Here is a 24,927-nt window from a genome sequence, read left to right on the forward strand (position 1 = left end):
GGAGCCTGGTGGACTACAGTCCATGGGGTCAGATAGAGTCAGACATGACTTAGTGATGAAACAACAACCCACTCAGGCTCTGTGAATCTAGGGACTGGTATAACATTCCTGCCCTGTTAACAGAGAAACTTCACAGGGTAACTGAGAAACTTACAGATAATGAATGTACCTGAGAATATTTTTAACTGAATAGTACTGGAGTGGGTTGCCATTGCCTTCTCCGAATAATACTATACAAAGAAGCAAATATTACTGAAGCTTTATGAGCCATAAACTAATGTGATCTCATTTGGAAATAGGGATATTTCTGGTAATGAGTGGATCAATATTTCTGACTAAAAGAGTTGATACAGTAGTATATACACCAGCCAATAAGTTTCTCATTCCAAAACACCAACCAAAGTCACAGCTAAAAAGTGGGGATTATCTGCACAAATACTCCAGTCTAAAGTAATCAGGGATGAAAGGTACAAATAGCTTGATCTCAGGTGATAGGACACTAAATACAGTCAACATCACAAAGAGCTCTCAGGAACCGAAACCTAAACAGTACTCAAAGGCCGTGAAGGGCTTCAAGGAAACAAAACGGTGGTTGGCAGCCAGACGTTTCTCAGCCTTCCTCACGCAAACTCTGAAATGTAAGTATTGCCACACTAGAGTGGTTCTGTTTCTCTTCATTTTTCACTGTTAAAAAGCTTTACCCAAATTTGAATCCTTTCCTGTCTGAACAACGGCAATCTCTCTTTCCCGTCCTTCCTACACCACTAAACTCCCAATTGCCTCTGCCAGAGAAATTCCCTCCTCGTTGCCAAGTAAGCATCTCCAGCTATGAGATGTCAGGGGCACACGCGCACACACGCTCCTCCCGAAGCCTCTCCTGGCGCTTCCGCGCGTGTGTCCGCATCTCAATTGCTGCACGCAGTCCTTCATGACCTTCGCTATTCTCCGTCTGTTTCCGCCAGCATGTGTGCCCCCAGGAGGACAGGAATCGGGCTTGTTTTACTCACCATCGCGTTATCGTTACCTAGAAGAAAGCCTGACATGTGGTAGATGTACATCATGGAAAATGAATATCACTGAACTCTGTACATTGAAAGCTCTTTTACTTGATTTCAGGGTTGTTGTTTTTTTTTATCCCTTCCATTGAATAATACTTTATCTTCTTTCAGGGACTTTCCTGGTGGCTCAGATGTCAAAGAATATGCCTGCAAATGCGGGAGATTCGGGTTTGATGCTCGGGTCAGGAAGATCCCCTGGAGACCGGAATGGCAGCCCACTCCAGTACTCTTGCCTGGAGAACCCCATGGACAGAAGAACCTGGCTGGCTACAGTCCATGGAGTCATGAAGAGCTGGACATGACTGAGCAACTAGCATCTTCTTTTCATCTAACTTTTTATTTCGTATTGGAGTATAGCCAATTAACGATGTTGTGATGGTTTCAGGTGGACAGCAAAGGGACTCAGCCATACATATACACGTATCCATTCTCCCCCAGACTCCCCTCCCAGCAAGGCTGCCACATAACACTGAGCAGTTTCCTGTGCTGTATAGTGGGTCCTTGTTGAATAATACTTTTTCTTCTTACCCAACTCTCTGTCACAGTCCTTGAGAGGAATTTTCAACAGTCTCTCTTTCATCTCACCATGCACTGTTCATGAACATGCAGGCCTTGAGTTTGAGAACAACTTCCTTATACTGGGAGGGCTTCCCTGGTGTCTCAGATGGTAAAGAATCTGCCTGCAATGTGGGAGAACTGGGTTCGATCCCTGGTTTGGGAAGATCCCCTAGAGAAGAAAATGGCAACCCACTTCAGTATTATTGCCTGGAGAAATCCATGGACACTAGAGTCCTTGGGGTTGCAAAGAGTCAGACATGACTGAGCGACTAACACTTTCCTATACTGGATCCTTCTGAAGGAAGATGGAGACCTGACTCAGCCAACGGGACTCACAGGATGCCGCACGGTGTTTCCCGGCCTTGACCCGGTGGGGAAGTGAGAAGAGGAAAGCAACCTGACGTTTGAATCGCCAGTCAGCCACTTCCAGGGCTGCTGCAGGCAAAGGCCCAGAGGAAGGATGTGTGCAGGAGCTCAGACCAGCTCTCCCAACCCTGGCTTTGCCTCCTGGGCTCACAAGTAGGCTGAGAAGAGAACTGACACCGTTGATGCTATTTACTGAAGCGCACTGCCTTCAAACCCAGGGTAGACCCAGAGGGCCCCATGCCTGGCTGTGCGCCAGAGTCTCCTGGACTTTCCATAGTCCTGTCTCCTGAGCGGACTCTACAGGGAGTCCTGGGAATCTGGATTTTTTTGTAAGGGCTTTCTGGGGGTTTGTTTTTGTTGTTGTTTATGTGGCTGTGTTGGGTCTCAGTTGCAGCGCGGTGGAACTTCATTGCATCCTGCAGGGTCTTTTTCTTTTTTCTTCTAATGTGGCGTCACCTATTCAGTGGACATGAACTTGGGCAGACAACCTGGAGACGGCAAGGGCCAGGGAACCCTGGTGTGCTGCAGTCCATGGGGTTGCCGAGAGTCAGACAGGACTGGGTGACTGAACACCAACAGGGACAAATGAACCACTGTGCGGACAGCAGAAACTCACACATGGGAAATTAACTAGACTTCAATTTTAAAAATGGTTATAAACCTCTTAACTTACCCCTTAGAACAAACCTACTAGTTGGAGAAGAAAGCACTGTTTTCTTTGGTTTGTCCTTGTTGTCTGCTTGTTCAACCCTTGACTTGATTCCACTTCTCATTCAAAATTTGTGACTTATCCAGTAATAAATCTTCCAGCAGAACTACTTCAAATGCCAAGTCTTACAGCATCTCAAGCATCACAGGTTTTGTTTTGTTTTTTTAATGGACGGCCCCCAGGAGACCCTTTCAGCTTTGCTCAGCTTTCCTTTAAAAGCACAGAGAATATGAGCATTGTTTTTAGAATTTGTTTTTATGCACGTGAACTCTGCCCTGATATTTTACAGTCAAGACCACAAGAAGGGCTTGACACAAACACACTGGCTGATCTGGCTGAGCAATAAGCACCACAGTGGGGCTGGAAGCACTTCATATTTAGTGCTTCTCCTTTGTAAACATCTTCCTGACTCCCACCCCTCACCTGTATTCCAGTGTACACTCTGGCTGCAAAATGTGACTTAATTCTGAGCCCATCTTTGTGACTGCTCTCAACACACATTAGAAATCCTTTCTTTTACTTCCTGGAGAAGTTCTCGCTCCAAGAAACAAAAATAATGTTACCAAAACCTATGACCAAGAAGGATGGAGATACTGTTTGTGCCAGACAAAACCCCACCTAAGAATTCTTCTTCAGTGGAGACCTCCCTGGTGGTTGAGGTGGTGAGACTTTGCCTTCCAATGCAGGCAAAGATCCCTGGTTGGGATGCTAAGATCCCACAAGCCTCGAGGCCAAAAATCCAAAACATAAAACAGAGGCAAAATCATTACAAAGTCAAAGAAGACTTTTTTAAAATGGTCCACATCATGGTACATATATACAATGGAATATTATTCAACCATTTAAAACAATGAAGTAAGGCCATTTGCAGCCACGTGGATGGAGCTAGAGAGAGTCATACTGAGTGAAGTAAGCCACATCCCTTATATGTGGACTCTAAAAAGAAATTATATAAATGAACTTAGTTACAAAATAAAGAGACTCACAGATAGAAAATGAACTCATGGTTGCCAGGGAGAAGGGGTAGTTAAGGACTTTGGGAAGGTCATGTACACACTGCTATATTTAAAATGGATAACCAACAAAGACCTATTGTATAGCACATGGAACTCTGCTCAATGTTATGCTCCAGCCTGGATGGGAGGAGGGTTTGGGGGAGAATGGATACATGTATATGTATGACTGAGCCCCTCCACTGTTCACCTGAAACTGTCACAATATTGTTAACCGGCTATATCCTAATACAAAATGATTTTAGTGTTAAAAAAGATAAAAATAAAAATTTTTTTAAAGATTTTTAAAATGGTCCACATCAAAAAAAAAAAAAATTCTCCTTCATGCAGAGATGATACAGGAAGTTGTAAGGAAAAATGCTCTAGTATGATTTTCCTACCAAGTTGTTTGGCAGACAGAAGATAGTACCTGCTAAAAAACATGCACTGATCTTCCAGACACTTGGGGAGTAGGTAAGAAGGAGCCTCCAGGGGATGCTCCCAGTCGTCATGCTCCAAAGCTATGAGGATGGCCACTCTGCCGTGTTTCTCTGCATCCTCAGCTAACCTTCCCCTGCCTCAGTGGTGGGGGCTGTACCTGAGGGTTGTATTAAACAACTATATTCTTTCTAGGTCACTCTTTCATGGTTTCTGGTTGCCCGGCAGCTTCCTACCTTTGAGTGAAACACACCCATTACCTTAAGGAAAGGAAGACAAAGGCTGGAACAACGAAGGTATTGCTCGTCTTTGAACGCCATAGTAGAGTTTAAGGCCATGGCCAGGCTATAGCCTAGGCTAAAATGCCCTTAATTGTGATATGTGCAATAGGAAAGGAAAAAAAAAATGCTGACAAGTAACTATGACATCATCTATTGCAAGATGTATCTTCAAAATGTGGTGGGAAAGATTCCAGACTTTGTCAAGAGGCAAAAAGGAATTATTTGCAACTCTTCAAACTGGTCTTTACTTCTCAAGAGTCAGGGAAGAGTGGACCCACACACCAGAGAGTGAGCAGGGCTGGACTAGGGTGGGGTGGACACAGCCAGTGGTTGTGGGAAGAGCCTGCAGAAAGCGGAAGAGGAGGAAGCAAGAGCTTAGCTCTGGCGGTTAAGTCTGGAAGTGGGGCTAGAAACCTGTGGTCGCTGGGCTGGTGGTCGCCTCCCCTGGGGTGGTCTGGGAGATGGAAGTTCCCCAGATAGGTAGGCTCACAATGAGGCCTGGCTTCTAGCCAGGAACTTGGGGGTGTGTGGGGGGATCAGTCACAGAGCCAGGGAGCCACTACCAGCAGAGCGGGAGAAGCCACCAAGGATTTCTGGAACCAGGAGGCTGGAGTCCAGGGGCCTCATATCTGGGGGGCAATAGGAAGGTCCACGGCTCTTGGCACTAAGCGGCTTCTTGCCCCGCACCTGATGAGACCTGTCACACCACGGCAGACACTGGAGACCACAAGCACCCACGGACAGGCTGCCATCTGACCCAGAAGAATGAGATGTCCCTCCGGAGGGTGTGAGTGGGGGTTCCCCCTCCGCAACCCCTGCAGACGTGCACCCACCTGAGAGGACCAGAGGAAGTTTGAGGGGATGCTGTGAAGGCCATTTCCCAGGAGCCACTGAGAATAAAAATAGGCTCAGTGGCAGGCATAGAAATGCCTCCCGCACTGGACTGAAAACCTTGACCTGGACTCACATGCTGCAACTTATTGATCCTGGCCTGTACCCATTCAGTAAATATTTATGGAGCTCATGCTCCCTCCCGGGCAGCGTGCTAGGGATCTAGGATGGATCCGAGAATAAATCAGAAAACCCCCCACCGCGGAGCCCACATCCTGCAGGGTGTGACAGACAGCAAACTGTGAACGTGATCAGGAAGGGACTTACACAGACTGGGAGGTGTGAAGCTAGGAAACAAGTGTCTGCCTTGAGGAGCCTGGGCCTGAGGGTGGAGCCGTGTCCAGTTACACAGCATTCACCCCCAGCGGCGCCCCTGCACTGGCTCACACCAGCGCTGCCCCCCTGTGAACACTGGGGACAGGAAAGTCAGCACAGCGCAGGTCATGGCCTCAACGGCCTGCGGGCTCAGCCGGGCAACCGGCACCACCGGCTTCACAGGGCAGGAGCTGGGCTTTCCTCCGCCTCACAGTTGTTTACCTGGCACTCAGGGAAGCGGTGCCAGGCACTGGGCATGCACACAGCACACTCACACGCACAACATGTAAAACACTCACAAAGTACACACAAGCCAGAGAAAATATACACACACGCACAACATACAGAACAGTCACACAGCACACAGTCACACAGCATGGCATTACACACACAACAGACATACACACACACACACACAAATCACACATACACCAAACATCATGCAACAAATACCTACATACTCACACAATATACACACAAATATACCACACAACACAGAAACAATACACCCTCACACAAAACACACAGAAAACAGCCACACAACATACCATATACACATAAAACCCACACTTATACAACATACACAAAATAGTCACAACATACAACACACACACAACACAGTCACACACTCATACAACATACACAAAACATACACACAGCAAACACAACCCCTCCCCACACACACACACAACATACACACTCACACAACACACACATCCAAGTCTCCGTGCTAAAATGTTTTCACATTAAATCCTCCGGACAGAGATGCAGGCGGACGAGGCCAACCAAGCAGGCAAAGGTGAATGAAACGAAAACCCGGAGACCTGGGAGCAGGGGTGTCCCAATTGAGTGACCTCAGGACTACGCTTCGGGTCCCGAGTTCCCACAGGAGCCCCCACAGGGGGCTTATGAGTGGTTTATGACCATGAGAGCGGTGTACAGCCAAGATTTCTGGGTCTGCTCTCATTATGTAATTTCTGCTAAGATGTTCCAGATTCCGCCCATGCCAAGGCCAGAGAGCCACCTGGTACCAGGTATGCCCGTGTCTCTCAACACCTGACACTTCAGTAAAGTTACAGTCACATTGTGCAACCGTGTCATTGGGTCTCCTTTCCAGAAGTTAGTCTGACGCAGTGATTTAAAACATTAACTCGCCGACTGCACAAAATTTTCCAATTTTAAGCAGATCAAAGGGAAGTGCAATATTTGTTTTTCTCTTATGTTGCCTATTCTTTAATCTGTTGAAAATCAGAATTTTTTTTTTTTTTTGCTATTTCCAGGTTATTGTTTTAAATTTCTCTACATCAGACTAGCTTCTGGAAAGAAACCTTGATGACATATATCAATGCATATATGTGGAATCTAGAAAAACGATACAGATGCACCTATCTGCAGGGTGGAAATGGAGATGTGGAGAACGGACACATGGCCACAGCTGGGGGATGAACTGGGAGAGGAGCACTGGCATGTATACACTACCATGTATAAAATAGACAGCTCGCGGGAAGCTGCTATATTGCACAGGGAGCTTAGCTTGGTGCTCTGTGATGACCTAGAGGGGTGGGATGGTGCAGGGGGGACTGGGAGGGGGGTCCTAGAGGGAAAGTATATTGTATACAGCTGATTCACATCGTTGTATGGCAGAAACCAACTCAACACTGTAAAGCAACTATACCCCAATTTTTAAAAAATTTTTAAAAAATCACCACACAAAAAAAGAAAGTGCAATTTGGTTTCCATAATGACTATCCCAGCTTGGCATGACAGCACAAAGTGATTGAAAGGCCTCTGTGGTTAAAGGCATACCTTTGAAGTGCCATGAGGAGCTTATGTTTTAACTAGATACGCTTGAATTATCGAAATAAAGTTCTAACTGCAGCACTGAATTACAGCTTTTACTAGTACCTTCTTATAAACATTTCCTTGCTACTGAGCTGTATACTTACTTGGAGCAATTTTAAAAGAATTGTGTCTGTATTTCTTTTCATGATATTAATACTTCCCAAACACATCCTTTACCATGACTGTGATGAAAAAATCCCAGGAAGTAACAGTTTTAGCCCCTTTTCAAGGTCTTGATAAACGAGAGTAATTCTTGAAACTCAAGTGCTCAGGATGGTTTCTGCTCAGCTGTGCCCACCTGCCCCAACACACAGCGGTATTTCTGAGAAACCCACATCACACATCCCCACTGGGCCACACAGACTCGGACAAACATTTCCCCAAGCAACAAGCTGCTTCGAGTCCTTTATGGAACACAGCAAGATTCACCTAGAGAAATAAAGAAGCAGGGAACACACGAGAAGAATATTAGGATGGAGACTGGAAGACAGCCCTATGAGTACAGAAGTGACTGAAGTAAGACAGCGGCAACTGTTTGAAGACCCGAGACATCGGAGGCAACCGACAGTAACATTTGCTCGCATCCTGTTGCAGTGTCAACCGGAGAACGAAGCCACAAATGTGCAAGGCGGGGATGCCGTGAGCAGTGTGAAGTCATAAACAGGGGCGGCTCAAGGTGCCTCCGGCCCTACTTTTTCCAAAGGGGCTACGTCAGCCTCGGTTTCCCATCAGTCACGTGGGGATAACAGAGCCCACCTGGCCAGGATGGCGGACATACAAGTAAAGTGCTTACTGCTTCAATTGGCACATAGTAGATGCTTTGTGAGGTTATTTTTGGTCCCAAAAGACAAGTGGGAAAAGTGTTATGATTTCAAGCATAGAGTAAAGATGCCTTTCCAGTCCAAAACTGGACATGTGGTTTGATGAGAACACAAGAAGATATAGAAAACATTGCCCAAATATTTAAAACTAAGACCTTTCAATATTTTATCTCCTGACTTTGTCACATAGCTATGATTCATATGCAAATAAGCCTTCCCTTTAAAAAGTAATTTTTTTCCTTCCTCCTTTGTGATCAGATTCTTTCAAACTAGGTCAAACACCTATTGCCATGGGATTATGAATTATACTATATACATATATGTATATGGATTATACATGAGAACAGTAAAAAGCAAAACTGATCAACTATAGATATGCAAATTTATCTTGAAAAATGTCAGCTTTGTAATATAGAAAACACTAGGAAAAAGCATAGAAAGTCGGCTAATGTGATTTCACCCCTTTCTTCTGCTAAGAGAAAAAGTGGACCCAAGGGTTTTCAGGATGATTGTGTGTGGGGGTTGGGAGGGAAGGGAGGAATTCTCCAATGTCTTGAACATAATGCAAATAAATATTCTTAAATTGAAATATGATTGACATCCTATGTTCGTTTCAGGTGTACAACAAAATGACTGAATATTTGTATATATTACAAAATGATCACAAGCCTAGTGACTAACCACTGCTACCCACAGCTACAAATTTCTTTTCCTGTGAGAAGATCTAATCTCTTAGCAATTTTCAAACATGCAATATTCTCAACTATGGTCATTATGCTGCACGTGACAACCCAGAACCTGTTTATTTTACAGCTGGAACTCTGTGCATTTTGACCTCTTCACCCATTTTTCTCCTCCCCACCCCCTGCCTCTGGTAATGACCAATCCGTTCTCCCTCTAAGATAATTTAAAATCAGACTTAGACAAAGTTATCTCAATGATAGGGAAGTCACTTCCTCTCTTTCTTCCCCTTTTAGACGGAATCACTAGCAACACTTTCTTATGAATAAAATTCTCAAAATACATTGATGAACTTTTAGAGGCAATAAAATTAATCCAGAACCATCACTGGCAGAAGCATGTTGGCCATTTGTGCCAAAACCTGACTGACCTTTCAATGTGATTATTATATTGTGAAAAGAATTTTTAAACAAGCATTACCATATTTACGTAAGAGTCAACATGGCCAAAAATGAAATAAATAGTGTGCAAACCATCAAACCTTTTAATGACCAGAGAATCTTTTTATTTTCAGAGTTTCACAGTTATTATTTGAGACAAGTTTACATGTGTGGGAAGCTCTTCAATTGCTCTCTCAGGAGGAGGATTGGGGCAGAAAAAAGAGAAAAGGAGAGATGGACAAGATAGTGACAAGGAGAAGTCTGACCCACCCTGATGCAAAACCCACCCACCTCGTGGCTGCAGAAAGGACGTGCAGGACCTCAACGGGCTTTTTTCTCATTTTGTCAAGTGAGAGGTTTATACTGAGACTTTTCTAGAGCATCCAGATTAGCTGAATAAATAATGCTAGGCAAGCCCTGACTTGCCTGTTGCTTCGGTCTTGGCAGTCAAACCCCACCCCTCAGGGCGTCCCACTCCTCTGGATAAAGCCCAGAACTCTTGCTCTTGTTCCAGACCTGCCCTGCCTCCCTCGACTCCAGCCTCTGATAAAGTCCCGTTGCCTGGATGCTCCAGGCTGAGGTCAAATTGCATACCAGTCTCCTTACCAGTTTTCCCATTTCTCCCTCATTCCTTCTACCCAGAATGTCATCCTTCTTCTTCGTCCAGCTCAAGACCCCCTCCTCCTCCTCCTCCTTTTCCTCCTCCTCTTCCTCCTCCTCCCAGGCCCATCATCTACACTGTATGCCCCTTTCAGAGGGCATTCTAGGGTAGTTCCCACCCCTCCAACAAGGGGAAGCCAGGGTGACCGTCTCCACCTCCTCTGAGCCCTTGGCTTCACCTCTGCCTCCCTTGTAGCACCAGCACCCCAGATTCTGTGTGGCTGAGTTCTTCTCTGCCTGATACTCATCAGATGCTTAAAGGTAAGCTCTTCCCCTGACTGGCCATAGCTGGAGCAGAGCAGATGTTTACATCTTTGCCCCATGAATGAAAGCACTCCATTCACACTGCTTGTACCCACAGTCCCTTAGAAAATTCAAACCGCATGGACAGGACAGAGAGCCCGTGATCATGTCCAGGGATAAGCTTTCTGGGAAATGGACCTAAATTTCCCCAGCAGAGGGATTTAGCAATCACTCAGGACAACTCTTGTGCTAGCCAGCTTCTTGTTGACTTGGGCAATTTACAGAAATTACAGCTGTCTATTTCCCGGGTCAGTGGTTCTCAGCCCGCATTAGAACAGCTACCCCCAGAGAGTTTTTATTTTTAATCACTCTTCCCAGGCTGCATCTCAGTCTTATTCCTTCAGAACTTCTCGGGGTGGGGCTGAGGCACCGATAGTTCTTCAGGCTCCCAGGTGATTCCAACAGGCAATCAAGAGGGACAAACACTGACCTTCATCATAGAGGGTGATGTTTGTTCCATCTACATGTAGCTGAGTGGGTCCCCTAATGCAGCCACACCATTTTCTACACTGCCTGGGCAGACAGGGGCCAGGCAGAGGAAGAGAATCCAGCTCCAGGGGCTTATTCACACCCAGAAGTTTTCCCTAGAACAACAGTTTAGGATCCAGACATCAGCTCCAGACTAAAGGAAGCGTCTGTCTCCACCACCCCTCCTCCACCCCACCCCAGCATTTTTCACTTTCCTATGAACCTTGTTTCTATCCACCATGTCCCCATTACCTAAATTTCTTCAGTATTATAACTGGGGGGAAAAATCTTAGAACTCTGATCTCGCAGTTAAGTAAATCTCAGAATTTGAGGTTGATGAGAAATATTTAAGCCTGGTGACTGATGTGGGGTGCGATTTCCCACATCATTACAATAGCAAAAATATAACCTCTCCTCCCTGTGAGTCAGCTCAGTAACCCGCTGTGTTCATCTACAGAAGTGCTTAAACCTTGAGGGAAATGTGTTCAAAAGAGGTTGTCATGGCAAGGATCACATCAGATTTTTTTAAATCAACAAGTCAAACAGATACCCATTCCATCCCCTCTGACAAAAATCATATATTTTCTCTCCAGGAAAGAAATGCTGTAATTTTTTTGTACATAATTTTACAGTTTACTATGTTGCTTGTTTTCCAGCTTAATCAAAATACAATTTACATATTACATTGTGTAAGTTTAGGACTGTACAATGTGTTGATACATTTTAATACTGACAAATATGACCACCAATACTGTCAGCTTATACCTCCACCTCATCACATAATTACCACTTCTTTTTTTGTGGTTGGGAACCTTCAAAGTTTACTCTCTTAGCAATTTTTAAGTATACATTAGCTACAATCACCATGCTGTCCAATGTTGTTGGTCAGTGGCTAAGTCATTTCTAACTCTGAGACCCCATGGACTGTAGTATGCCATGTTTCCCTGTCCTTCACTGTTTTCCAGAGTTTGCTCATCTTACCCTTTGTCGCCCCCTTCTCCTCCTGCCTGCAATCTTTCCCAGCTGCATATTGGATCCCCAAATTTGTTTCTTTTTTAAAGATTTTTTTTTTTTTTTTTGACGTGGAGCCCTTTTTAAGAGTCTTTACTGAATCTGTTACAATGTTACTTCTGTTTTCACATTTTGGTATTTTGGCCCCAAGGCATGTGGGATCTTAGCTTCCCAACTGGAGATCAAACCCGCACCCCCTGCATTGGAAGGCAAAATCTTAACCACTGGGCCACCAGGGACATTCCCCAGACTTATTCATCTTATAACTGGAAGTTTGTACCTTTTGACCAACATCTCCACAATTCCCTTAATCCCCAGCCCCTGCCAGTACCACTCTCCTCTCTGTTTCTCTGAGTTTAGCATTTTTGGATTCCACATGTAAGTGATATCATACAGTATTTGTCTTTCTGTCTGGCTTATCTTATTTAGCTTAATATGTTCAAGCTACGTTCTTGCAAAAGACAGGATTTCCTTTCTCATGGCTGAATAATATTGTACGTCCAGTATATACCACACCTTCTTTATCCATTCATCTACTGACAAACACTTGGATACTTTTGATATTGCGGTTATTATGAATAATGCTGCAATGAACATGGGAATATAGGTATCTCTTTGAGATACCAATTACATTTCCTTTGGATATATACGCAGAAGTGGAATTGCTGGATCATATGCTAGTTCAATTTTTAACTTTTTGAGGAACCTCCATACTGTTTTCCAAAGTGGCTGCACCCATTTACCTTCTAACCAACGGTGTACAAGTGTTCCCTTTTCTCCACATCCTAACATGTGTGCTCTATTATCCTATTGGTGTACAGATTATTCATTAACAGACAGATGGTACAATCTGTGAAACCAGGTTTCTCTCACCTATTCCAGGCAGGGGATATTTAAACCTTCCAGAGAAATATCTATTGATTTCCTACAATAGTTGAATTTTTACTTTATTGTATGTATGGTATTGATTTCAGCTTAAAAATTATCAACAGGTCATTTCAGAGGCTAGAAAATAACCCTGTACATAATGTCTTTTTAAAAAACTGTTTACAGATAACACGTGCCAACTTAGATGATAAATTCTCACCAGAAACGGTAGACAGGAGCCTTATTATATTTCTCATGTGAACAAATTCTGAAAGCTTCAGCACTTCTACAAATAGGAGTTCAAGTACATCGCAAAAAGAGCCATTCACTGACTAGCACTTTGCCTCTTGGAGTCTCATTATCATGTCAGCACAATGAAGCGTGAAGCTCAAATGGGAGCCCAACTGATGACTCTGCCATTCATCCGCCACCATCGGGAGACGGCAGCCACCTGCCTCTGCCAGTTCTGAGCCCCATCTCCCTTTGGACACATTGAAAATAGTAAAGCCTGTGTACAGAGCACAGGAGATGTCTGTAAAGCACCCAGCTGTTGCCAGGAGGAGTAAGATGATGGCTGATCCTAGTTCACTCGGGAGCTGGAGGCTCTGTTGGCCCCTCCAGGACAGGATGATGAAAAATCAGCCCAGAGCAAAGAGATCAAAGGGCCGGTGGGTGAAAGCCAGGTAATACAAGGTCTGAGAAACGTTGTCCCAGATTTCCGGTCAGGTCTGCTATCTCACTAAGTCCAGGAATGAAATGAGGGAGACCACAACAGCCTTTGGGGTCATATTCATGGTTGTGGAACGTGTTGGCTCTGTGACCATGTTGGAATATGTTGTTGGCATAACTGACGGAGTGGATACAGTCAGGAAAGCAACGCTGCCAGCCTCAACCGTTGTCAAGAGACTCAGCGTCTTTAGAGAAAAGAGGACAACGCACAAGTGTGTCTGTCCATTTCCAATCATTGTCCCTCAAATGATAAAAAAATAAAAGGCAAACTTCCACAAAAGACATAATTACACCATCACGTAGTTCTATAGCAGTATCCTCATTCATTTGTTCTTTGATTCTGGAAATGTCTGAAGCCTTCAGACATCAAACTTGCTAATATTCTCACTGAAAGTTTAGTCTTTAAAGCTGGTCATACCATTGTCATAGGCAGATTGAACACAGATATCAGAAAAAGCCTAAAAGTCTATGAATCCTAAAACAGTGATTTCAATTACAATTAGTACAGATGCAGCTCCAGTTTTATAAATACGTTTCTGGACTTGTCCTTTACACATATTCCTTTGACTGCCACCATCTTCTTACCTGGGGGGGCTCAGATGGTAAAGAATCTGTCTACAGTGTGGGAGACCCGAGTTCTATCCCTGCGTCAGAAAGATCCCCTGGAGAAGGAAATGGCAACCCACTCCAGTATTCTTGCCTGGAGAATTCCATGGACAGAGGAGCCTGGGGGGCTACAGTCCGTGGGTTGCAAAGAGTCAGATACGATTGAGTGACTATTTAACACTTTATTACTAGACAATCCCAACCTCTGCCCCGTGTTGTGTTCGTTCAGGCCACTCTGTTTGGGTCAAGCACCTGGAATTCACCTGCAGAGTCCCTTCTCCTCAGGAACAAACCCTGCCCTCCCCTCCCTGGACCAGGAGGCAAAGCTCCCTGAGATGTTAACTGATCTCCTTCCCAGCTGTCTGATTCCCTGCCCAGGTAGTCCTGTCTCCATGGAAACCTGCATCCCTGAACACATCTTCTTGATCAGCAGTTCCTAAAGTCTTCATTCCAGACTCATCACCTACACACACCAGTCCCCACTCTGCTCTAGCCACAGATGACCAGTGTGCCCTAGGGAGGACCCCAAGAGCCCACCCAAAAACACCTGGCCTCAGTTGCTGTGTTTCTTCACAAGATGGAAGCATCTCTGAGCTTCCAGCCCTACCATCAGGCATTTGAGGGTGTGGTCCAGCCCTTCTGCAGGTTCCTGCCAACACTCCAGGCTCAGAAACCGAGCAGCCCCATAATAATGGAGCCAAAGAGGCCAGAGTGAAAGACGATGCAGGCTACAGAGAGAGAGCCCTGCTCCAGTGATGAGGCTGAGGGATTCTGATCTGTTTCAGCACCCAGGGATCTCAGACTTAGAGGCCAGTCCCAGCTCCATCCTTGGCCTATCCCGTGCCTTGAGGAAAGAGGCCTTTCTTCACCTCTAAAGACAGAAGGAACACATTACCTGCTTCTCTACAGAAGGACGGAAGAGAAGCCCGAGCCCCAGCAAGCAGCTCCCACGGTGCTCTGCAAGGCCTCCAATCTCATCTGGAGCCAGAAGCGGCTGGGCCTCTTCACCGCCCCTTCCTGCCTTCCTTCTGACTCGATTCTGTCTTGAAGCTGCACTGGAAGTCACTGCTCACCGTCTTCCTCTCTGGGTTCTCCCTTCCTCCTCCTCCTCTCATCCCTAGAAGCACTGAGCACAGGCTCAGCCTGGACTGAACCCTCAAGAACCATTTCTTAAAACCCTTGGTTAATTTGGTAAAAGCTGAGATGCCAAGCAAGCCCCTTGGTGCACGAGTTTCGTTCCTGGGAGGGTAGAGGGTGCTTCTGTGGAATGTCTGTGCCGCCAGGTTCAGGCAGAGCACCTGTCGCTTGTCACACACCCAGGAATTCAGGGCCGGGCGAGAGAGTGCCGTGTCCTCGGTGACAGCCTGCCGCTGTCTCTCATAAAGGCAACAACATCCCCCAGCGCTTGCGCAGGGGGACTGGGTCTCCCTAATGTCACACAAGTGAACCTTGTGGGCTGGGAGACAAGGCTGTGCACGCACGGGCACCATCGCCCCAGACTGTGAATGGCAAGTTCAGAATGAAGTCCAGACTCCTCATCACGGCCCCAGCACTGGCTGCACCACCATGATCTGGCCCCTGCCTCCATCTCTAAGCTCCCTCCCACTCACTCAGCCCCACATACTGAGCTTCTTCTCCCCTCCAAGGGGCTCAAATCCCACTGCCCCTCTGCCTCAGACCTCACCCCTGCTCATAAGGACTCCCCATCACCAAGTGACTCACACCCAGCCCTTTGCCACTGGCTCAGCAGCCGTCTGTGTCCTTCATGATGTTTATCACACCCTTGACTCAGGCAACTGCCCGGCCCCTCAGCATGATCCTCAAAGGCTACATCCAGATTGCTCTGCCTTACCATGGTGTCCCATGACTGGACACCCACAAGACATAAAAAAAAAAAAAGCAACTGCTGTGATCATAGACAGTTTTAAAACAATCTCAATGCCACTATGCACATACTAGAATGAGCAGTGGCAACTTGCTCCAGCATTCTTGCCTGGGAAATCCCATGGACAAAGGAGCCTGGTGGGCTACAGTCCATGGAGTCACAGAAGGGTCAGACACGACCTATCGGCTAAACAACAACAGAGCCACGAAAATCCACAACATTCACAGCAGAGCCCATCAGGGATGTGAAGAAATAGAAATTCTCAATCGCAGCTGGTGAGAAGGCAAAAAGGTGCCACCACTTTGGAAGACAGTCTGACAGTTTCCTACAAAACTAAACAAACTCTTACTGCAGGATCCTACAGTCACTCTCCTTGATGTTTACCCAAAGGGGCTGAAAACTTACATCCACACAAACATCTGCACATGGATGTTAAATAGATGCTTTATTAATAATTGTCAAAACTTGCTAGCAGCCAGAATACCATTCAGGGGATGAATGGATAAATTCAGTGTGGTCCATTTATACAATGGAATGTTATTCAGTGCTGAAGAGAAATGAGCTCTCAAGCTATGAAGAGACATGAAGAAATCCTCAATGCAAAATCCTAAGTGAAATAAGTCAATCTGAAAAGGCTACATAACATTTACATTCTGAAGAGGCAAAAGTATGGAAACAGTGTTGGTCGCTCAGTCGTGTCTGACTCTTTGCGACCCCATGGGCTTTGACCCATCAGTCTCCTCTCTCCATGAAATTCACCAGACAAGAAAACTGGAGTGGGTTGCCACGGCCTTCTCCAGGAGATCTGCCAGACCCAGGAATCAAAGCCTGGTGTCCTGCATTGCAGGCAGGTTCTTTACCTTCTGAGCAGCCATGGAAGCCCGAAACTATGGAGGCAGTAAAAAGTTAAGTGGTTGCCAGGGGGTGGAAGGAGAGATGAACAGGTAAAGCACAGTGAAATGCCCTGTGCAACGCTACAATGATGGGTACATGCCATTCTACATCTGTCTAAACACACAGAGTGTACAGCACCAAGAGTGAATCTTAAGGCAGACTATGGACTTCAGGTGATAATGATGTGTTAGTGTAGTGTCACCAGTTGTAAGGAATGAACCACTCTGGGAAGGGGGCATATGGACAATGGAGCAGGCAATACACATGTGGGCCAGGGGTTACATGGGAAATCTCTTTACCTTCCCCTCAATTTTGCTCTTACTTAAAAGTGCTCTCAAAAAATAAAGTCTAGGGACTTGCCTGGCAGTCTAGTGCTTAAGACTTCACCTTCCAGTGCAGGGTGTATGCGTTTGATCCCTGGCCAGGGTTAAGATCCCAAACACCTTGTGGCCAAAAACCCAAAAGGTAAAACAGAAGCAACATTGTAACAAATTCAAAGACTTAAAAAATGGTCCACATTAAAAAAAAAAAAAAAATCTTAAAAAAAAAATAAAGTCTAAAAGCCCTCAGTTATATAAGATATGAAAAATTTAAAAACACTGAGTTAACTGCTTCCCCCATAAGATCACCAAAGCTAAAAAAAACAAAGAACAACAAAAACACCCACCAGTTTGTTAGTATACCTATTTTGGTAGGCACAGGGGGAAATACTCTCTCAAACATTCCTGGCAGGGGTGTTAATTGTTACAACCTGTTGTAACAGGTGGGAAATCTTGAAATATACATCAAATCACAAACACACACAGCCTTTGACCTGGCAGTGCCACTTCTAGGAATTCAGCCAACAAATACTCTTGCTAGCACTTCTGCAAAATGACACAGGCACGGCTATTTGTTATTCATTGCAACATCGGTTGTAATAGCAAAAGACTGCAAACAACTTGAGTCAGCAAAAGGTTAAAAGGAAGCTTTTTTTGATGCAGATTTAGAACCAAGTACAGAAGAGCGTGGGCCTCCCTGCTGGCTCAGTGGTAAAGAATCCGCCTGCCAATGCAAGACACCTGGGTCAGGATGATCCCCTGGAGGAGGGCATGGCAACCCACTCCGGTATTCTTTCCTGGAGAATCTCATAGATAAATGAGCTATAGTTCATAGGATCTAAAAGAGTCAGACACGACTGAAGCAACTTAGCATGCAATCACGCACAGAAGAGTGTATGTCCTTAGTGTGTGATGTTTAGTTTTCTGTGTCAACTGAAGTGGGCCATGGGATGCCCAGATAGCTGGTGTGTCTGTGGGGGTGTTTCTGAAAGAGATTAGCACCTGAATTGGTGAATGGAGTAAAGCAAATAGCCCCCTTTCCAGTGTGGGTGGGCTTCCTCCAATCCCTTGGGGACCTAAATAGAGCAAAACGGCAGAGAAAGATCGAGTTAACTCTGCCTGAAAACTTGATCAAGGATGTCCATCTTCTCCTGCACTTGGCAATTCTGATTGTTAAGCCTTCAGACTGGACAGGAGTCTACAGCATTGTTCTCTGGCTCTCTGGCCTTCTAACAATACCAGCTGCCTTCCTGGGTCTACAGCTTATAGATGGCAGCTCCTGGGACTTCTCAAGCCTCCATAATGGCATGAGCCAATCCATACCTTATTATAAGACTCTTCCTGGCTGGGGGAAGGAAGTTAGGGAGCTTGAGATGGATGTGTACACACTGCTGTATTTAAAATGGATAACAAACAAGGGCCTACTGCAACGCACAGGGAACTTTGCTCAGTGTTACATGGCAGCCTGGGTGGGAGGAAAGTCTGGGGGAGAATGGATACATATATATGTATGGCTGAGTCCCTTGGCTGTTCACTTGAAACTATCACAAAATAGTCGGCTATTCGTTGTTTACTGGTGTCTGACTCTTTTGCGACTCCACGGACTGTATCCCACCAAGCTCCATGGGTTTTCCTGAGCAAAGATACTGGAGTGGGTATTTTCTTCTCCAGGGGATCTTCCCAACCCAGGGAAGGAACCCACATCTCCTGCATTGGCAGGAGGATTCCTTACCACTAAGCCACCGGGGAAGCACATAAATCACCTATATTCAAATATAAAATAAAAAGTTAAAAAAATAAGACTCTTCCTGCTGCTAAGTCACTTCAGTCGTGTCCGACTCTGTGTGACCCCATAGACGGAAGCCCACCAGGCTCCCCTGTCCCTGGGACTCTCCAGGCAAGAACACTGGAGTGGGTTGCCATTTCCTTCTCCAATGTGTGAAAGTGAAAAGTGAAAGTGAAGTTGCTCAGTCGTGTCCGACCCTTAGCGACCCCACGGACTGCAGCCCACCAGGCTCCTCCGTCCGTGGGATTTTCTAGGCAAGAGTACTACAGACACATATATGACCAACGGGAGACTGAAACAGCCGTATCAATACCTATATATTAATACATCCACATACACATCAATCCCCCATGTTTCTCCAAAGAGAGAATTCTGACAGATACATTGAGAAAGAGGTGGAGGAGACTAGTAACAGTCACCTACTGATGAGAAAGAGGGAAAGACTTGGTTGAATAACCTTTTTAAAGCCTTTTAAATTGTGTGCTATTTGTTCAAAAGCACATGAACTGTGTGTTTTTATTCATCATCCCTCAAGTCCAGCAGCCCGTGAACTCATGAGCCCCAGGCGTGCGCTAACTGCTGATGTGACTCCAGGCAAATCTGCAAAGCAAGATGATGATAAAGACTCCCTCACACACGGCACTCGGAACCGGGCGCCCTGCGTTAAGGACGTGCTCTCCTGGTTATTTGCCGTCATTATTACTTACCCACTGTGAGCGTCAAACTGTTGCTGAATGTGTCCTTGACCCTGATTTTAACAGCCGACCACTGAGGTCAGCGTGAAACCCTGTACCCCTGTAAAGCCATCCATACTTGTGGCAAGTCCAGGGGACTTGCACTCACTAAAGGTGCCATCCCCATTTTCCTGGTCCTCCCCCTGGTTGGAATTCATCTCTTCACACCCACTGAGAGCTTTAAAGTTCTACTCAGTAGAAACAGAAGCCAACCCACACTCAACTAAACAAAGAAAACAGTCAAGGCGCCCCATGAAAAGAGTTCCATTTTTGAATCTTCCATCATTCCTCTTGGAGGATATTCATTTCCCTGGGGAGCTGAGTTAAAATGTTCTAGCTCACTTCCGCTGACTCATTCAAGAAACGTTTATGCATACACCCCCCAACCAAGGGTGTCAGACCCCAAACCAGGTCCTAGAAAGAGAGGAACACGTAAAACCAGCCTCTGCCTTTGAAAAGTTCTGACCGGGGATCAGAGCAGAGCAAGGAGACGGTGACCATGTGATATGAGACTAGCATGTGACCACATATGCAGATAAGCAAGCAATAAAATAAACCCATCTTTAAACTGTGCCCCTGTGCTACTGAATCTAAGGACAAATAAATATGTTGAAATACATACATGTTTTCAAGTTTAGAATTATTTCGACGACATCGTCAAAATTTCAGCAGGCAGCTCTCTGAAAACTAGACACTTTATAAGGTGAGGCTATATATAAACTTCCTATTAATAGCAACAGTAATAGTACCATTCGCTATTTTTACTTTTTCTCTATTTAAAGAACATTCCTCTAGTCCTTCCCTTTATGTCTCCAGTTCAATCATGTGGTGGAGTGGACAGCCAGTCCTTATCTCTAAATTTAATAGATAAAAAGGAGATAAAAAGATAGAGTTTGCTCTGGGTGGTTCAAATGGTAAAAAGTCAGCAAAAGCATTCAACTTCCCCACACACTCAACAGGCTTGCTGAGAGACATCAAATGAGGTCAAAGACCACAGAAATTAGGTTGGCAAAAGTTACTCTGAGGGAGGATTGGTTTGATGATGACTAACCAAAAAGAGACAAGAAGCTGAACCCAAAGGGGCAGAATAGGAAGCCAGAGGTTTCACAAAAAGTGTCCTTAAAGCAAATTAAGACAACAGAAGACTCCTTTCCAGTTATCAGATTAGAATACTAAAAAAAAAAAAAAAGGTAAAAAACCCAATGCTGGTGAAAGTGTGAGAAAAAGGTGTCCACACAGTGCTGGAGGTGTGCACATGACTAGCACTTTCCTAGATTAACTGAGTAACAGAATCAAGAGCTTTAAACATGCTGATGCCCTTGACCTCTTGGAATCATTCCAAGGAAAGAATAAGAAGAGACGCATAGGATCACCTACAAGCATGTTAGTTTGGGGGATGTTAATAATAGAAAAGAAAAAAAATCAAATATACCGACATGATTTAATAACTCATCTGTTTCATGTGATTAAAAAGCTTTTGTAGGAAGAAGTTCATTAGCAGGACAAGACCCTCACAACGTATTGCTGAAAGGCAAAGCTGCTGATAAAACAGCATGGACAGTCCAAGCATGCTTTTTCCAAAATGTAAATGTGTTTTGAGAAAACCACACCCACCCAAACACTATTTATCTCACAATGTTGGGTTTTTATGTTTTACCTTTTTATCTCTATATATTCTTTTTCAATTGTACTTTTGACCACGAGCATGTGTTGTCTGTATACATTTTCAAAGACAATACTTGAGCAGTGGATCTTAGCCACTCCATGACCTTGCCTGAGAGTTTCATTTCTCAGCAACTTAACGGTGCCCCAAAAGGTTTGTGTGTTAAAGAATAAAAGCTGAATGATAAAGAATAATAAAAAGTAAAAACTGTTAAGTAGAGACAGTCCATAGCTTCTTTTAAAATTCCTCACAGCTTGTCAACAGATGATAAAGATGTGGCATATATGGGTACACACACAGAATAGAGTTCTACTCAGTCATAAAAAGAATGAGATAATGCCGTTTGTAGCAATGTGGATGGATCTAGAGACCATACTAAGTGAAGTCAGAGAAAGACAAATACCGTTTGATAGCGCTGATGTGGAAAATAAAAGTTATACAAGTGAACTTATTATGGAACAAAACAGACTCACTTACATAGAAAACAAACTTACAGTTACCAAAGGGGAAAGAGGGGAAGGATGAATTGGGAATCTGGGATTAACATATACATATTACTATATATAAAATAACCACCAAGGACCTACTGTACAGCACAGAGAGCTCTACTCAATACTCTGTAATGACCTATATGGGGGAAAAATCTGAAAAAGAGCGGCTACATATATAATTGATTCACTTTACTGTACACCTGAAATTAACACAACATTGTCAATCAGCTACACACTAGTAAAAAAAAATTTTTTTAATAAAAAATTAAATGTACTAATATCTAAGTTAACTTTTAGGTTTAAAAAATGTGGAAAGTATTAAAAGTATAATGATATAAAGTAAAGTAGAACAAACATTGAAGAAACTCTAAGAAAATACATTTTCAAATAAATAAAATTCATCACTGCGAATGGGAAGATCAAATTCAGAAATGTCGAGAAATGTCCCCAGTCCTTCCAGACAGCAGCTCTCCTCTTTCCCCAGCAACCCGCCCACCTCCAGTGGAACACTGACTTCCCCCGCCCCCAACACACACACGGTGGCCCCCAGGCACCTGCAGGTGGACACAGTGATTCACCAGACCCCCCAGTCAGTCACTGCACCTTGTGAACTGTCCTTTCCACCGCCTAGCCCTTCACTGCTCACAGCCACCACGCAAAGTCACAGATTTACGTGAACTGAATGGTTGACCTCATTTTGTTTTCTTCTTTCCTTAAACTTCTCAAATTCTAACTGACCTATTTCCTTATTCTTTCACACAACAACACTATTATAGGGCATGTGGAGGTCAAGGGTGTCCAATAAGGCTTCCCTAATAGCTCAGTTGGTAAAGAATCCGCCTGCAATGCAGAAGACCCCAGTTCAATTCCTGGGTCAGGAAGATCCCCTGGAGAAAGGATAGGGTACCCACTCCAGTACTCTCAAGCTTCCCTTCCGGCTCACCTGGTAAAGAATCCACCTGTAATGCAGGAGACCTAGGTTCAATCCCAGGGTTGGGAAGATCTGGAGAAGGGAAAGGCTACCTACTCCAGTATTCTGGCCTAGAGAATTCCATGGATCCACAGTCCATGGAATCGCAAATTGGACACAACTGAGCAACTTTCACTCACTCACTCAATAAGACAATATGGACCATCCCCTGAGAGCCTACAGTCTCCTTATAACTTCAGGTGTAATATTTGCAACGCCTCTGAAAAAGCATGCTCAATACAGTGATGCCTGACCAGGACTCCCTGATCTGCACAGGCCTCTGCTCTGGGGTGATGACCAGTCCTGGTATCTGAGTGATTCCCTGGGCCCAGCAAACGGACCCAGTTTCCAGAGCCCAATAAAAATAAAAACCAATAAACAACAACAACAACAAAAACCACACTCAGGTTTTCAAGATTCCATTGTAAGGCTTTGTGGAAGGAAGCATACCCAAGTCTTGATAATACAATATATTATAATCCTAAATGCAATCAGTGATGTCAGTTTATAGTAATGCAATGCCTTCAGCCAAACACGGGCTAAGATGATGCCACTCTAGAACTGTAGAAGCATAAAAGAAAGTCATAAAGTAAGTCTTAATTCTGCCATCAGCTACAGCATTTTAGGGTCTTTTCTTGTGGTTGAGTGGTTAAGATTTCACCTTCCCATGCAGCAGGTGTGTGTTCAATCCCTGGTCAGGGAGCTAGGATCCTGCATGCTTTCCAAGTGAAAAACCAAAGCATTAAACAGAAACAATATTGTAACAAATTTTAAAAAGACTTTTTTTTAAAAAAAAAGGACATTACAATATCCTTCACTTAAACCTCAAGATGTATATGGCTGTGTGTGTTAGTCGCTTAGTTATGTTCCACTCTTTGTGACCCCATAGACTGTAGCCTGCCAGGCTACTCTGTCCATGGAATTCCCCAGACAAAAATGCTGGTGTGGGTTGCCATTTCCTTCTCCAGGAGATCTTCCCAACCCAGGGATCAAACCCAGGTCTCCCGCATTGCAAGCAGACTCTTTACCATCTGAGCCACCAGGGAAGGCTTTGATGGCTAAGAGGAAGTATATAGTCATATATCTCCCACATATTTCTCAGTTAATCTTCCATAGAATAAAACATATGTAAACATGGATGAGGTTTCCCAGGTGCTCAGTGATAAAGAATCCGCCTGCTAATGCAGGAGATACAGGCTGGATCTCCAGGTCAGGAATATCCATTGGAGAAGGAAATAGGAACCCACTCCAGTATTCTTGCCTGGGAAATCCCATGAACAGAGGAGCCTGGTGGTCTACAATCTGTGGGGCTGCAAAGAGTGGAACACATCTGACCGACTATAACAACAGCAACAATCACAGGTGATCTATTAGTAGGGCTCACAGGCACACTCAGGGTTTTAAATATGCCTACAGATCCACATAACACTAAGAAATCCTTCAAATCTTGTTTTAAAAAACAGCACAATACTGTCAGTTGTATCAGACTCCATTCCTCCTTCCTAAATACTTCAGCGCATAAGTAAACAAAGGAAAAAGGAGGGGAAAAATTGCAGAAACAAAAGCTAAAGTGCAAATCCATCATCTTACCCACTCTTTTGCTCGTGACTGGAGGCTGCGGGAACGGCTGGCCCCACCAGAGGCAGTAACTCAGGCTCAGCCTGCGGCGTTTCCTTTCCCACCTGTGAAGCCCGCTGAATTGACAGTGATTATTAAAAACAAAAGTGCATCTCGAAAATCAGCCCTGAATGGGGTTGCTGATGGCGGTTTTCTTTTTCTAGAGAGCTCCAGGGCTGCCCAGCACACAGCAGGGCGAGGCCCCACAGCTTGTCAGAAGACCCAGCTGTGCGGAGGCCGGGCGAAAGGAGAAAGTGGGCTCCAGTGACGCCTGTTAGGGCTTTAATCCTCAGCTGTGACACATGGAGGGAGCTACGGACAGGAAACTCAGAGCTGGGCAGGCAGCCAGAAACATTCAGAAAACGTGCCAAGCCCTTTCGAAATACCACTCTCTCCACTGAACACTCACTGCTAACACTTCACAGGCTGTCTCTCTCTTCTCAAATGATGGAGCCATAGACCCGGGCCGGGCTGGCCCGCGGAAATCCAGTCTGTCACAGTTCCCGTCATCAGAGTCGGGACCAGTCAAAG

General features: G+C 44.9%; 1 protein-coding gene and 1 non-coding gene across 5 annotated transcripts in view; one reads left to right on the forward strand and one right to left on the reverse strand.

The window, feature by feature from the left end:
* Window positions 1–24,680, reverse strand: part of IL1R1 (interleukin 1 receptor type 1) — an 85,701-nt gene extending 61,021 nt beyond the window's left edge. For 3 of the 4 annotated variants that reach the window (XM_055399882.2, XM_055399879.2, XM_055399871.2), the window contains exon 1: window positions 24,370–24,680. The gene's annotated coding sequence lies outside the window, so the exon portion shown is untranslated. The remainder of the gene's footprint in view (window positions 1–24,369) is intronic. The other variant, XM_055399873.2, reaches the window with a different exon arrangement.
* LOC129540142 (small nucleolar RNA SNORD86) lies at window positions 23,016–23,099 on the forward strand. The gene has a single exon (XR_008682600.2). It is a non-coding gene; the product is annotated as a small nucleolar RNA SNORD86 (small nucleolar RNA).
* Window positions 24,681–24,927: the final 247 nt, after the last annotated feature.

The sequence above is a fragment of the Moschus berezovskii genome, chromosome 11, assembly GCF_049115385.1.
Source record: "Moschus berezovskii isolate FMDL1 chromosome 11, NW_MosBer_1.0, whole genome shotgun sequence".
Classification (NCBI taxonomy): Eukaryota; Metazoa; Chordata; class Mammalia; order Artiodactyla; family Moschidae; genus Moschus; species Moschus berezovskii.